Below are 17383 nucleotides of genomic sequence, written 5' to 3'. Positions count from 1 at the left end.
CAAGGATAAGGTACGCTCAGAAATGTCAGCCAGGCAGAACAAGACTTCGCACTGGAGTGAGTGTTTGGGCTGCTAATATGTGTGTGTGTGGGTGATCAGTGTAATGTGTAGCAGGTGTGTTGCAATCAGTGTCTGGGGATGATGTAATGTTAATAGTCCCGTGATGATGACCTCTGCTGGCCAGCGAGGAGAATGACTGGGACCGAGTCGGTGACAATATGTAATAAAAAACACAGTAAACTGTAGTAGTAGTAGTAAAAGTAGTAAAAAAAATCATATACATATAATAATTAAATAAAAATATAAACAATATATCATATTATCCAATATACCATATTATTATTCATTCATTCATTTTCTTTTCAGCTTAGTCCCTTTATTAATCTAGGGTCGCCACAGCGGAATGAACCGCCAACTTATCCAGCATGTTTTTACATGGTGGATGTCCTTGCAGCTGCAACCCATCTCTGGGAAATATCCACACACACTCATTTACACTCATAAACTACGGACAATTTGGCTTACCAAATTCACATGTCTTTGGATTGTGGGAAACCGGAGCACCCGGAGGGAACCCACGCGAGCGCAGGGAGAACATGCACCCTCCACACAGAAACACCAACTGACCCAGTTGAGGCTCGAACCAGCAACCTTCTTGCTGTGATGCGACACAGCACAACTTAAATGCGCCACTGCATCGCCACATATTATTATTATTATTCAATATATCATATTATAAATCAATATTTCACTCTCTCACTCACTCATCCCATAGACATACCGATTTTTAATTATACTGTACAGTACAGACTGTCCTACCCCTGAACTCAGCCCTGACTGGAAACAATCTGCATATTTACATTTTCAAAATACTAAATTCTGTATGATTTATGAGTCATTTCCTTGTAGGCATCAAAAATGTCCCCACAAGCTTAAAACTGACCGGCTTTTGGTCCCCAAAAGATGAGGAATACGAGGTACACACACACATATGCCCACGCACGCAGCTACACACACAGAACAATCACAAACTTACCAGGCTATTGTTTGAAAGTCTTGCTATGTGACGTCTGCGATATCTTTTTATCTAAACATACAAACAGAGGAAACAAGAATATATTTTCTCAATTTCAAAACACCAAAGATAATATACCTGTTGGAAAGAAAACTGCTCTTACAGCTTGACTTCAGTCTGTGTTTGAATTTTGTGTGGGTCTGGAAACATCAGTCTCACACTGACATCTGCTGGTCACTGTTAGTATTGCTTTATTTTTACATATACCATGGTATAAGCCAGGGACGTCAAACTCAATTCCTGGAGGAACGCAGCCCTGCACAGTTTAGTTTTAAACCCTGCTCCAACACACTTACCTGTAGGTTTCAAACAAGCCTCAAGGACTCTATTAGTTTGCTCAGGTGTGTTTAATTAGGGTTGGAACTAAACTGTGCAGGGCTGTGGTTCTACAGGAATTAAGTTTTACATCTGTACAGTTAACCACAACACATTAAAGGCAATGAACAACACATTAAGTTTTATACATTAATAATTACTATAAATCAATAATTACTAATAAATCAGCATAGGTCAACCACAGGTTCCTTTTATTGTCTATAAAGTGAAATAGCTGAACATAAATATAGGAGACTGAAAAAACTGCTCATTCTTAGCCTCTTTATTTATCAGGAGTCACCACAGTGGAATGAACCGCCAACTATTCCAGCATATATTTTACACTGCAGATCTAAGTTTATTCAATTCACCTATACCATATGTCTTTGGACTGTGGGGGGGGATGGATCACGCGGAGGAAACCCACGACAACAAGTTGAGAACATACAAACTCCACACAGAAATGCTGCCTGGCCCAGCTGGGACTCAAACCAGCGACCTTCTTGCTGTGAGGTGACAGCACTACCCATTGCCATTGTGCTTTCTGAAAAATGCTAAATTTAGAAGAACTTGTCAGAAGACACTTTTGCATCTCAATTTTTTCATATATAAATGTATACATTTTGCAAAGCACCTTCATCTCAGTTTGAGTAATTGTGTTTTTAGTAATTCGTTTTAGCAATTTCTGTCTAGGATATACAATGCAAATATTAAATAGATAACATACATTAGAAATGTTTTGTTTTTAGCGTTGAGAATAAAGTTATCTGTTCTGTCACTTTTATGTGCCCAAACTTTCACACAGCTCTTGGCTTTTATACTCGTCTCGCACCTTCAGATTTTAAGTAGAAGTGAAGAGAAGAACTGAAAAGTGAGCTGGAGGGAGTCTGACCTGCTGGAGATCACACCACTGAGTCTGTCACCTCTGGTTGATCGTCTTGGCCTCCTTTCTCTCGTCTATCTGGATGGATCTATGTAAAGAAGAGCAGAGAACATTGTTGATCCTGCAGCTGTCTCTAATTTAACATAATTGCAACTCATGATTAGATTCAATCTCAACTCTACTTTTTTTGTAAAATATATTTGTACATGGGAGCTTTGAAGAAAACACACTAGCGAATCAGTTAGCAAATAAAATGACAGAATGGAAAGTTTTGTATTTGGAACACGTTTATTCATAGTGATAAAAATTTGCTTGTCCATCTATGTTTACATGAATGAAACTATACTTTGTCATTATATCATAAACACTGAATTTACTACTCACGTGACACTTTGTGAAAATGAAACTTCTGATATTTGATATTTTTTTCCTACTATGGAAGTCAATAGTTACAGTTTCAGCTTTCTATAAAATATACTCTTTTGTGTTTGACAGAACAAAGAACTCATCAAAGTTACAGTATAAACACTTGAGGGTGAGTAAATATTGAGTCAGTTTAAATTTTTGGGTGAACTATCCCTTTAACTAAGCTATTACAAATTCGAAGTGCAGTCATTTGTTTCGTTCCTTAGATTGTTGAGTTGGGTAGTTTGTGTTTATGCAATGTTTTATTCTTACACTCTCAACCTCTCGCTGTTTAATACCTGTACTGTCTTCATGGTATAAAATAAACTTTGGAAAACACTAAACTGAGTTCTTCAGTAATTACAGTCACATAAGCTGTACAGAAATAAGAGTATTGTAGCTAACATCTTAACACGTGCCACTACTATACTATACTCAAATGTGTGCAGTGTGTGTGTGGCCTGCAGTGCAGCGTTTTCCCATATGCAATTTGTTTATCCACAAGATGGCAGCCTTGTCTTGCACTGATTCACTGCAAACAGAACAAAACAGAATGTGTAAAGCCTATGCGGTCAGACGAGAAATTGTGTGAAGACATTAGATTAGTAACCTAGCTTGGTACAACTCTGTCATGAAATACAGAGGTGTTTGTGTTGATTACTTGTGGTGACAAAATGAAAATATATGGACTTATGTAAGACAAGAGCTATATGTACAGCTTGCGTTTTTCAGTCACCGTTAAACTTCCGGTAAAAGGTGTATGTGACTATTTCTACTATGTGAACTAATTTCATAAGGTTCTTTTTACAGCATTGTTTTCTACATGCTAAATCAGGCCAACTTCATTTGACATTAACCTATCATCTCATTTGAGGTAAAGTTGGTTCTATGGCCCCGTTTCCACTGACTGGAGTATTGTACGTTATGGGTCACCTTTATCAGGCTTTGGTGGGCATGGTGTATGACAGAAAGTTTCAGTCGACATCATTCTCGCTCAAATAAATGTCTACAGTAAAGCTGTACAGGTTGTTCACAGATCATATGAGAAGCACTTCTCACAAAACAGATGCTTTATACTCATAAATACTTGTTTATAAATGTTTATCACTAACGTTTCTATAAACATAATTTGATTATAACTGCAGATCAATGTGCGAAATAGCCTACTGTAATGTTTGAAATTATATAAAATAATTATATAAATGCAACATAAATGGACACACTCAGGCCCTTACAGTCACCGATATGTTACTAATTACAGAAAAACTACAAACAGCAGACATTTAGTCTTTATTTAGGTTTAAAAAACAAGCAACATAAAGCCCAGTCAGTGAAAACCTCTCATCTGTGTCTGTAATCTTCACCAGCACATGTAACATCTGATTAGAGAGTCATTCTGTCATTCTGAGTTCATAATAGTCCAAAAGGTGATGATAATTGTTAAACATGGCAGTTTGTTCGTGATCCAGGTTGCTGAAATAATTTGCTCCTGTGTTTTGTCGGGCTTCTCCTTTGTTTGCTGTTCACTCTCGCATTTGTCCTTTTCTTTCTGATAGGATCAGATGACGAAGACACTTTAAGAATCACGCACATGTTATTATCATCAGCTCAAGAAGTTTCTTATATCAAATATAGATGCGATCGCGAGCTCTCGGAAGAAAGCAAAAACCGCTTACACTTTTAGACAGCCCCGTAAAACAACAACAGGACACAGCAGATTTTGTACTTCTTGGCTTTGTGTCTGTACATCAAGACAGCGACAAGGTTTGTTTGAGCTCGGGTCATCCATGGCTTGTTATTATATGCATAAAGTATTACAGTCTCTGCTGTGTATTTAAAATATGCCAGTTTCTTTGTTTTCATTCTGGCTAGCTCCACACGAGCTTGTGACGTATCTCTGTAACCAATCAGCGTTCAGCTGCACGTGTAGCTCCACCTTTTGGTATCCTTTCTCATGTTTGGTACTCTTTAGAAAGGGTGCTGAAAAAGTGGTATGGTGTGGGTTCGGTACGCCGTTTGACAGTGGAATCGACCATAAAATCGTTCCGAACCGTACCGTACCACTTAGTGGAAACGGGCCATTATTATCACACAAATCATAGTAGCCTAGCAGCCAGTGACTATCGAAGTACAACATTGTTCAAAGTCAAATTAATATTGCTTATGTTGTTTTAAAGTCATACTTACATGCAAGTATTTAAAGTAGCATGGTAAACATAATAGGGAGCAAGTCACAAGTCACTGAACGAATGTGTGAGTAAAAAAACAATGTTACCTCAATTGTTGTCTCTCATAGGGAAACTAGCCTAATGGCTTGGTGTGTCCCAGCCTTTAAGCCCAAATTATACAAATTATTTTTTTTTTACAGTCAAAGACTCTACCTTTGAAACTAAACTTAATTGGACTATATACACAGATATTCAACACATTGCGACATCTTTCAGTGTTTTTTTCCAGCCTACAGGGGTTTGTTTGTGCTCAATCCCTTGCCTTGAGTTATAAGACACTTAAACATCTTTGTGTTCTCCTAACCTTTTTGTACAATCATCCATTGCCATTTTTTATTGTGTGGTATGACTAGACACGATATGGCTTTGTTCGGTTTGCTTTTCATCCGCAGTTTTGTTTTGCTGGGAAAACCATTCTTGTCAACATGAATCTGGCACATCAAGTATTGTTGCAGATCAGGTACACCCTTTCAGTGGCATTCCCCAGTGCAAGTGTCCACTTTCAGCAGGACAATGCACCCTATAAGTTTACAGACTTCAGAAATAGTATATTGAATGATTTAACCAGATATAACCAGACATATTCAAGGGTGTTTTAGAGTCCACGCCTTATTGGGTACGTGATGTTTTTTGTAGATTATAGAGGTCTAATAGCATATTATTATGTTTTTATCCATATATCTTTATTTTAATGATCAGTTTAAACATAGTACACAATATGTTTGAGATGCGAGCTGTTCTGGCAATAGTAAGGTCCAATGAAAAACATATATAGACAGATAAAGGTAGCACCCTTAACTGTTGGTATTACATTTTTAACATGTGGAAAAATAATAAAGTAGCTTAAATGAATAAACTACTTTAAAAAAATTTACTTAAGAGAAATAAAATAAATTAAATTATTACAGGTTAAGCAGAATGTTAAATGTTGAATGTTATTCATTCATTTGCATCTGCACTTTTCTCAGTGTTCATCATAATGAGTCTGTGTTTGAGCAATGAATTCTCTGTGAGCCATATTGCACAGCCTATATTACTGCTGCTCTTTTTTTCCAATGACACATCCAATAACAACCAGTGAAGCTAATAGCACAGGCTCAACTGGTTACTTTGAATTATCTTGATCACCAGTAAAAAGGTTAATATCTATATTTAGATTTAATAATATTTTACAGCTTAAATCAATGGGGTGGTGCTGTGGCTAAGCGGTTAGCTTGGATGCCTCAGAGCAAGAAAGTCACTGGTTCGAATACTAGCTGGGCCAGGAGGCCTTCCTGTGTGGAGCTTGCTTATTCTCTCTGTGTTTGTGTGGGTTTCTTCTAGGTGCTCTGGTTTCCCCACCAGTACACATGCAATATAGGTATATGGACAAACGTTCGAGGTTACTAAAGTAACCCTTCGTTCCCCGAGGAGGGGAACTCCAGCACTATAAGTGGATTTGATTGTAAAATCCACGCATTGGGAGGTTCGGTTCAGAAGCTACTCGTCTGAAAGAGTATTGAACGGGCCAATTAAGAATGAATTGGCAGCGCAAGCCTGCGCAGGTGAGCGGCATAAGCAATCAACTGAGTATATAAGCTCACCTGGCGCCAGCAGACGCTATCCTTTTTAAGCTGAAGAGACTTTTAACAGCTAAGGGACAGTCATTATGGCGACGGAGTATAGTGCTTCCGTTCCCCTCCTCGGGGAACGAAGGGTTACTTTAGTAACCTCGAACGTTCCCCTTCGGGGGGAACTCCAGCACTATAAGTGGATTTGATTGTAAAATCCACGCATTGGGAGCCCATTGAAAGCGCCATAATGACTGCACCTTACCAACACCCACCATGAGAGAGCGGTCAGGCAAGCGTGACGCACCCAGATCACGAGAGGCGTGGTCCTCCAACGTGCCCTTGGCCCTAACTTATCCTACTTCAAAAGAAGTTTTACGGAATAGGTATCTTTTTTGGGAGTCGCTAGCGTCTAGATAATTCTAGGAATACACGACAGTACGTTGGGAAGCATGCAATCCCGATAGGGAGGACGCTGCGGAGGCCATCCGTTACCCAAGGGGGGATAGATGGCAGAATTTACATATGGACTAGCCCTAAAAAGGGGGAGTACGCATAGCAAAAAAGTGGTTAGCGGGGAGGGAAGACACGGGTCCGCCCAGGGGGGGGGGGGGACTTAACCGTGGCGGAATAAGCATATGGGATCGCCTAGTGGGGATCACGCATAGCAGGCACCTTTACCCAAAACGCGGGCTGACCAGCGGGCAGACCTACAATGTAGTGGGCCAGCAAGTGACTCCTCCGCTGAGTCAGTGCTGGGGGCCACGGAGGAATCTGCAGGGCTCACCTGATGGGGAACTTTACTGACAGATAGAAAGGCGCACGTATCTCCGTGTTAGGGAAAATGGCGCAGCAAGCGTGTTTCAACACCCTACCGAATTGTTTCCTCAATCACCAAGGGTTACCTAATACCCTTGAGGAAACCGGCTCCACTCGCAGATTGTAAAACCTTGCAAATGTGTTGGGTGTCACCCAGCCCGCAGCTCTACAGATGTCTGTTAGAGGGGCGCCGCGTGCACCTGTTAGAGGGGCGCCCCCTCTCGGGGGACGCGGCTCATCTCGGCTGTGATAGTGAAAGAAAGGCATCCACAATCTAGTGGGAACTTATTTCGGTACGGCACTTCCCTGCTGCCGACCGCTATAACAGACGAAGAGCTGCTCAGATGATCTAAACTCTGAGTGCGGTCCGGATAATACGCAAAACGCGAACTGGACAATAAAGAAGGGCTGGGTCTGCCTCCTCCGAGGGCAGCGCTTGCAGGCTCACTACCTCGTATTAAAACGGAGTGGTAGGAACCTTGGGCACATATCGCGGGCGGGGTCTCAGGACGTGAGAGAAGCCAGCCCAATTACAGGCACGAGTCACTGACCGAAAAATGCCTCCGGGTCCCCCACCCTCTAATCGATATCAACGCGACCAGCAGAGCTGTCTTCAGGGACAGAAAGATACTGAGTCGAGGATCGAAGGGATCTGACGCGGCTTGTGTAGCGAGGGCGAGATCCTAAGAGGGCATGAGAGGGGGCGGGGTGGATTAATTCGCTTAACGCCCCTGAGGAACCGGATGATGAGGTTATGCGTTCCCACGGTGCTGCCAGCCACCGCGTTATGAGAGCGGAGATGGCAGCCACGTAACCTTGAGTGTGGAGGGCGACAGCCTGCTCTCCAACTTCTCTCGGCGTAAAGAAAGCACAACGCTGATCTGGCAAATTACGGGGGTCTTCTCAGCGAGAGACACACCATTCAGTGAATAGACTCCACGTCAGGGCATAGGCGCGCTCGGGGAGGGGGCTCTAGCCCGAGTGACGGTATTAGCCACCGCAATCGGAGGTTACCTAAGTCTTCCTCGCGTCTAAAATCTCCAAAGATCGGCGAGGGTGCCAGGTGGTGCCCTGTCCCTGAGAGAATAGGTGCTCTCTCGAAGGGACTGCCAGGGGAGGGCTATCGCGAGTGAGAGCTCTGACATCCAGGTCCGGTTGAGCCAGAGGGGCGCAACCAGCAACCTGTTCCTCGTCCTCCCTGACCTTGCACAGTAACTGCGCGAGCAGGCTCACTGGGGGAAACGCGTATTTGCGCGTGCCCCGAGGCCAGCTGTAAGCCAGTGCATCCGTGCCGAGAGCACTCGGTCAGGGAAAGAACAACTGGCAATGAGCGATCTCGGGAGAAGCAACAGATCGATCTGGGCTTCCCCGAATCGCGCCCATATCAGCTGAACAGACTCGGGGTGGAGTCTCCATTCTCCAGGACGCAAGGTTGCCGTGAGAGCGCATCGGCTGCACGGTTGAGCTTGCCTGAATATGAATGGCGTGCAGCGATTTCAGCCGCGGATGACTCCAGAGGAGCAGACGGCGGGCGAGCTGAGACATGCAGCGAGAGCGCATACCCCCTATACGGCTGATATACACCACCGCCGCCGTACTGTCCATCCTGACCAGCACGTGTTGCCGCTCCAGCACCGGAAAAAAACGGTGGAGAGCGAGGAACACTGCCAACAGCTCCAGGCGATATGCCACTGCAACTGGGTACCTTTCCACAGGTCCGAAGCCGCATGCCCGCAACGCACAGCCCCCCAGCCCGTGTTGGAAGCGTCTGCTGAAACGACAACAAGACTGGACGCCTGTTCTAGAGACACCCAGGCCTGTAGGAACGAGGGGTCGCTCCAAGGGCTGAGGGCGCGGCGACACAGCGCAGTAACAGAGACATGGTGTGCGCGCGCGTGCCATGCGCGTCTGGGGACTCGATCGTGATCAGCCAGTGCTGAAGTGGTCTCATATAGAATAATCCGAGCGGCATGAAGCGGCTGCGGATGCCATATGCCCCAGGAGCCTCTGAAATAGTTTCAGTGGGACCACTATTTTACTGTCGAGCTCTCTCAGACAGTACAGCATCAGCTGAGCGCGCTCTCCGGAGAGGCGCGCTGCCATGGTGACCGAGTCCAACTCCAGCCCGAGAGAAGAGATCCTCTGCACGGGGGCGAGTTTGCTCTTTTCTCGGTTGACCTGAAACCCCCACAGGTGGAAGTGCCAGAGCACTTTGTCTCTGTGCATAATCAATTGCTCCGAGAGAGGGCAAAATCAGCCAGTTGTAAAGAAATCGAGTATGCAGATGCCCGCGAGCCGAAGGGGCGCTGAGGCACCCTCCGCGGGCTTGGTGAGGACCCGCGGAGACAGAGAGAGCCCGAAGGGGAGGGCTTTGTATTGCCAAGCTCGACCTTCAAACGCAAACCGCAGAAACTGTCGGTGGCGAGGAAGAGTGGAGACATGGAAATACGCGTCCATCAGGTCTAATGCTGCAGACCAACCCAGAGGACGAACGCACCGGAGGATGCGCTTCTGCGTGAGCATTCTGAACGGCAGCTTGTGCAGGCAGCGGTTCAAAACGCTCAGATCTAGGATTGGCCGTGACCCACCGCTCTTTTTGGGCACGATGAAGTGTGGGCTGTAAAACCCGCTTTCCATCTCGGCTGGAGGGAGCGGCTCGATTGCATCCTTCGCCAGGAGGACAGCAATCTCCTCTCGCAAGACAGGGGCGGACAGGGGGCTGACCCTGGTGAATACACACCCGCGACTTGGGGGACCGTTTCGCGAACTGAATCGCATAGCCGAGTGTGATTGTGCGTATGAGCCACCGCGAAGAGCTGGCCCGTGCTAACCAGGCAGGCAGAGCTCCCGCTAATGGACTCATCGCTACAATCGCTGACGTACCAGCAGTGGGGCAGCGCGGAGTGGGTGTGCTGATCCGGGAAGCTCGCGGGTCCCACGGAAAAGCTGGAGGTGAGATATTTGCTCTCACTCCGAACCCGAGCTCCGGAGGGGAGGCTCGAGGGGTGGGAGAAAGGAGACCGTCCTCCCAGCACTCGTGAGCCACTGGCGAAACGCACCGAATCTGCAAGCTAGAAAGCATAGCGTCCCAGACTGGCAGATTTCGGGCTGTCACATCTGGGGAAGTGAAAAGTGCCCTTTCATAATGTTTTCATGGCAGTAAAAAGTGCCGTTGGAAATGGGGCCCCGCCCTCCAGCGGGGAAAGAGCAAGTTCCCTCTTCTCCAGATAGCCTGTCCCAGGGGCGCTTCGCGGTCCGTTGCCGGACTTAGCGGCGTTCTGGGCAGGGGGGCTGCCTGCTTCCGAGGTGCCCGACGCGCTCGCTTCGCCGGAGGCGTGTGCGGGGGCGGAGCAGCTCTCGTAGGCGGGCGCCTTCGGCGAGGAGCAGGTATGAATGGCACGGCGGGCGGAGCGGGCTACGGACCGCCGATAAGACATCACCCACCAACTGCTCTCTCACCGCCTTGAATTCCTGGGTGAATTCACAGACAGTGTCGCCGAACCTGGCTGGGGATATGGGGAAGTCAAGAAAGCGGACTTTGTCGACTTTGCGCATATCAGCCAGGGGTGGCGCTCCTGGACCACTAATGTGGACATCGTCCTCCCCAACGCACACGCAGCGGACTCAGTAGTCCGAAGAGCTAAGTCGGCGGCGGTGCGAAGCTCGTAAGCCTGGGTTGGACCCACCCTCGTGCAGCTCGGCCAGCGCCTGCGCTTGGTAGCGCTGGTAGGTGGCTATCGCATGCAAGGCGGAAGCAGCCTGGCCCGCAGCTATGTAAGCTCTAGCTCCGAGGGAGGTAGATAACTTACAGGCTTTGGATGGGAGACGAGGCGGACCCCGCCAAGAAGAGGCGCCGCGCGGATTTACCGCCATCGCGCACTCAACCTGAGGAATCGCCACATACCCCCTGGCTGTTTCACCGTCAAGAGTGGTTAGGGTGGAGGGACACGCAGCACGAGCAGAAAAAAGTGCTTTACAAGACCGCGTGAGCCTACTGTGCACCTCCGGGAAGAAGGGAACGCCCCTCTAGTCGGTCCGGCCGCGGAGCTGGGGGATAAACCATCTCCAACCCACGGCCGAAGCAGCCCGGGAAAGCACGGCTAACATGTCCGTTTCAGGATCCGTAGTGACAGCGCTCACCAGCCCGAAGGGGGCGAGCGGGTCTGGATCATCATCGGACAATGAAAGCCCACCCTCCGATGCCGCGGTGGACATCTGGTCTCCGGTGTCATCGGGCGTAAGGGCTACCATCTGTTAGACGGATCGCTTCCCCCGCCCGAAGCTTGGATGGAGCGCTTAGAGGAGCGGGAGGTCCGCGGGCCCGTGGGCGACGGATTATCTCTCGCTGAAACCCTCAGATCTGCCCGAGTGCCCGCTGCAGAGCAGGGGACAACTGGGGTGGTTCGCCCTTTTGCAAAGGCTAACCGCGATCTTGCGCAACAGTCATGGCATCGCAATGACGACATGAACTGCCCGCGAGCAGCGCATTAACATGCTGGACCCCCAGACATGTAACGCAGTGCCCGCGCCCATCATCCGAGGACAGGAAACCACCGCATCCAGAAACGCACAGTTGGAGCGCCGTCCTGAAAAGGACGTGCTGCATGACTGTGTTGCTCTTTCTGTGAAGTTTGCAACTTTATACGCACCGCTCTGGAGGACCGGACCCAAAGAACGCCAGGCAAGAGAGAAACCCAGCTCGACCGTCTGCCGCTGCGTGTACACACTCTGGACCAGGAGAATGCTCTCGTTCGCTCAGAATCACTGGTCACAGCAGGAGGAACCCTCATTGACTCGATCAGAAAGTCTCTGAAGCGAAAAGGATAGCGTCTGCTGGCGCCAGGTGAGCTTATATACTCAGTTGATTGCTTATGCCGCTCACCTGCGCAGGCTTGCGCTGCCAATTCATTCTTAATTGGCCCGTTCAATACTCTTTCAGACGAGTAGCTTCTGAACCGAACCTCCCAATGCGTGGATTTTACAATCAAATCCACTTATAGTGCTGGAGTTCCCCCCGAAGGGGAACTAACATTGACCATAGTGTGAATAGGAGAGTATGTGTGTGTTTTCCAGCACTTGAGGTTGTACACTCATAAACCCTGTGTTGCAGCAGAAAGGGTATTCTCTATGTAAAATATATGCCAGAGTAATTGGCGACTCCTGATAAAGCAGGGAATAAGCCAAAGGAAAGTGAGTGAGCTCAGATCAATGTTTTGTGTCTAATTGTTTCGTTTTGTGGAAAGAAGCCATGTAATAAGCAGGATAATGTGCATCTACTACATCTAAAGCCATTCAGTCTTATACAGCAGCCCTCTGTTTTGCTGATAAGCCTAATTTTCAACAAATATTTGCTTGTCAGCAGTCAGCAACTTCTGGGAAACCAGCTCAGTGTATGTACTACCAATGCATACAGTGGGCCCTATCATACACAAGGCGCAATGTGGCGCGGCGCAATTGTTGTTTGCTAGTTTCAGCTCGCCGCAAGAGTCGAAAGAAAAATGAATGAATCAATCAATATATATATATATATATATATATATATATATATATATGTGTGTGTGTGTGTATTCATTTAAGCCCGCCAGTCCTACACCACCCAACCTGCTCCGAGCTGGTTTCGTACCGGTAACCTTCCGCATGGGAGTTGGTTGCTCTATATATATAGTTAGGTATAGTGCTGTTCAGGCTAATTGTCATGTACAGTGATTCAATTGTATGCTTTGATCATCTTTCAGATATGCTCAGAGAAACAGGTATAGGATGCTGTGTAATTGCTGAAATGGTGACACGCAAGTGAGATATGACAGTCTGTTGATGATGGGGATGTGAGAGGGTTCAGGTGTGAAATCATAAAGAATAGAGTTGGATCTAGGCTGTAGATTTCATGCAGATATTTGGTGTGTAATGAGCTTCGGCCATCTGTCTCTGCTGAGAATTGATTCAGCATGACGAGATGAGGATAAAACGTATTTACTTTTTTCTGTGTGGGAGAGGTACAATAAATAAATGCGGTGCTAGTACTGCGGTACATCTTTTTCAGCTCGAAGGAATGGTGCAAGGCCACACTTAGTACTTTTAGTCTAATTTCTCTCTGCTTGGCGAGAACCTAAAACAGACCAACACTCTTTTATTGTTTGTTTTTTAGCGATAGCTTTGGGAGGTTCAATTTGTGGGGTGTCTTACTAGAAACCCTTTAATCAATATAGAAACAGGTTTGCTAAAGTTATGTGCATATAGATAGGATGTCATAATGAATACAAACAAAACTCATAAGGACTTACACGGCAACACATTTATTATGTATCTTATATCTCCTGTCAGCTCTGTTAGAGTTTCTGCCTCCAAGTGATTCCATATGCCACCAGACTGCCTGTTCTTACCATAGTGGTCTACCACATCATTCAACGCAGTTAAGCTGCAGATGCGATTCATTCATCTCTTGGCCCATGTGCCTTATTCTCAATATTGACACCAGAGCTGATGTCAAGCTGGCATTAGAAAAGTGGCACCCTAGACCTGAACAGTTTTAGGGCCTACTCACACTATGGTATCTGAACCGTGCCCAGGCACGTTTCCCGGATCGTTTTAGAAGTGTGAGTACGCTAAATCGGGCTCAGGCAGTGTTCACTTGGCTGGCCCTGGCTCGGTTGGAAGAAGTGGGCCTGAGCGCGGTTCACTTGGGCTTTGGCGCGGTACGCTTGTAGTGTGAGTGAAAAACGTGCCCAAAACAGCCCGAAACTGAAAGCGAGACGTGACTTTAAGGGGCTGTTTCATATGCATTTATTAATCATTCTTACTGTTCAATGAACGCAAACTGCCAGAGTTTATTAAAAAAGGAAACCCCTCACTGCACAACAGCTGCGCACCTTCAGCAAACCTCCTCATTCTTGCAGCATGAGAGCTTTATGATTGTTTATGAGCGGCAAAAGTGGCGGATCTGTTCGCCGAAATATCTGACTGCATTTCACCGCATCCCTAAGGACTGTTTGGCGAAATATTTGACTGCATGTCACTGCATATTAAACGACTGAAACTATGTAACTAGAGAAATCTCCTCTGTGCTGAGCGAGAACGCTCACTGAACAGCGCAGCATCGATGACGTAAGGGTGCCCAGGCCCGATTGTAGTGTGAGTGCGGGCCGTCGGGGGAGATGGGAGGGGGTACAAGCGTGCTTTGGCCCGGTTCGAGGCAACTGTACATAGTGTTGAGTACGACCTTAGTTCAATGTTGTAATCTGGTGCAGTTTGAGTAACTAATGATGTAACACATTACTTTTTCATTTGCAAAACAATATGTTACTTTATATTTTTCATGGGATTCAGAAAGTTTTGTTTTTTGTACAAAAAATGAATGAATTAAAAAAAAAAAAAAAAAAAAAAAAATATATATATATATATATATATATATATATATATATATATATATATATATATATATATATATATATATATTATAATATCTATATGTAATAAATATACATAATTTTTTTTTTTTTTTAAACAAGCCAGCCTAGCCTAAATAAAATATAAAGTAATGCAAAAGTTGTGTAGACCACTACTGTCTTTAAAAAGTAAAATTTTGTTACTTTTTAAAAAGAAGTAACATAATATATTTCATTTAAAAATTACTTTCCCAAAACTGGTCTGGAAAATCTACTGTACACAGGGCGAGATGATTTAACAGACTCATCATCTCTCTATCTTATTATAAAGGGCTATAAAAGCAGATGCAACATCAACTCTACTCTTCTGAGTTGGATCCTCCAGAGTTTCATCCACTCACTTCTCTGCCTGTTCTAGAATGACCCTGGCCATATTTAGGCATGGATTTACACTGATCTTTCAGCATCAGGCTCCTATGCCTGCTTTCCTTGTGAGGACAAGTATTTCAAGTTTTGGCATCTGTGAGGTGTAGTGTCTGATGAAGATCCCCAGAAATGACTTTACGTCAGTACACATAAAAGTGTAAAGCCTGCACAAACAGCCTACAATAAGTGTGGAATGTTATTGAGTATCATTTACTATGAAATTGATACGAAGGCAAGAGATCAGGGTTTCCTTCAACCCTAACTAAATTTTGCACAATATTTTTAAATGGAACAACGTCGAACAATATGTTCTTTTAAAACCATGTATTTTCTTTTTCACTTTTATGTTAAGCATTTCATTACCATTGTGCTTGAAATTTGTTTTATATTCCCAAACCTGCCTTAAATGACGCTCATATAAAAAAAAAAACTTTATCGTGTGGATTTGCTTAGAACTCTTAAGACAAAAAAAAGTCTTCCAACAGCTTTAATTGGCTTATATCATCTTAGACCCATTTTGTGGGCCATTTGCCAATGTTGTATCGTATTATTGATGAAAAAAGAGATGTGAGTTTGGTTAATTCACTATATTAGCTCAGTATACTGTAGATGTTTTAAAGATGGCCACGGAGTAAAATGGCTTGCCTTAAAGGGACTTTGTTTATACTCATCTTACTGCCGATCGGTCAGAATTTTTTTGAAATACCCACCAAACAAAACAAAACATATCTCAAACTACCATGTTCACCCTTGCACACAGTTTTCAGGAAACATTGCATTTAACCCATGACACAACAGAAAAACATTGCACACAAAATTTAGTTTGAATTTTAATCAAGAATTTAATCTTGATTAAAAGACCCAGGATCTGCCAAAGTAATGTAGACTGGTTTCATGGGTTCACACACAGACATTTGACTGAATAAAATATAAGTATTCGGCAAGCTGTCCGGGGAGAGGGCTCTGAGCTCGGGAAGACACCCTAACTCGTGGTATTCCTCTTATCAGGATAGAGAGAGATAGGGTCTGAGCGCAGTGTCTAGCCCGGCTTCAGAACACTCCTCCCTCAGATTTAAATAGGTATCAGGTTTAATAATGTGGAGTTGGGGTGGTGAAGGGATGCTAAAGTCAAGAGAAAATGGAGGTATGACGTCTTTAACTATTTGTAGCGGTTTGGTCTTGAGCTGATTGGATAATAGAATGATTGTGATGAATTAGCCTCGTCAAATACGGATCGTGCTCCTCCCGAAATTTGTTTATAAAACATCACTAAGTGAGGTACGAAGAACAAACCCCTGCTACATGAAAACATTTTATCACCATTATTTTAAAACCTTAATTCATATGTCTATTTATACTGTATGACTAATCTCCGTGAGCAAAAAAACAAACAACCAATAAACAACCAAAAAAAAAAAAAAAAAAGAACGGAGTGCACCTTTAAGACATCTGTTTCGCAATGTGCTGAGCAGCAAGTTGCAGAGCTGAATCTATCTGGCTGGATGCTCAGTGCAGTGGGGCATTTGCCAAGTCTCTCCTCCTACATCTCCCACCCAAATCATGCAGCATGGGGAAGGAAGTCAAAGCATAATGCCTAAAGGATGAAACACTGTTGCACTGAAGTTGCCAGGAAAAGTATTAATTGGATGACCACGATCAAAGTCATGCATAACTATAATTAGTGTTTGTAAGCACTAATAAAAAACTAAAGTTCAGACACTGTACTAAATTAAAGGTATAGTTCACCCAAAATTAAAACTCTATGATTATTCACTCACATTTTGCCTGTTTCAAACCTGTTTAAATGTATTTTTTCTCGTTTAAACACAAAATAAGTTACTGTGAAAAATATTGGGAACCTGTAACCATTGACTTCCATAGTATTTATAGGAAGTCTACGGTTAGAGGTTTTCTTCTTTCTTTAAAATATCTTAAAGTTTAGCAGAAGAAAGAAATACATAAAGGTTTGAAACCACATGAGAGTGAGTAAACGCTTAGTATTTTCATTTTTGGGTGAACTATCCCCATTCCACATAGGATTTTTTTTTTACTTAGTTCAGTCCTAGGAGAAAGAACATATTTCTGGTATACATTTGGCACACTAAGATGATAATCAATATGCTAAATTTCTTTTTGAATGTATTTTTAGTTTTAATTTATTCCTTTTATGACTTGATTGCTATTGAAATCCTTTACCAGTCATCCACATCACATTGAAAAAACCATTAGCATTCCTTTCGGACGTTGTGCTAGAGTAAAATTAATTTAAAAGCAATATATCAATGGTAGCAAGATAAACC

This window comes from Danio rerio, chromosome 7 (assembly GCF_052040795.2).
Source record: "Danio rerio strain M-AB ecotype USA chromosome 7, GRCz13ab, whole genome shotgun sequence".
In the NCBI taxonomy this organism is placed as follows: Eukaryota; Metazoa; Chordata; class Actinopteri; order Cypriniformes; family Danionidae; genus Danio; species Danio rerio.
This window is presented reverse-complemented; position numbering follows the sequence as displayed.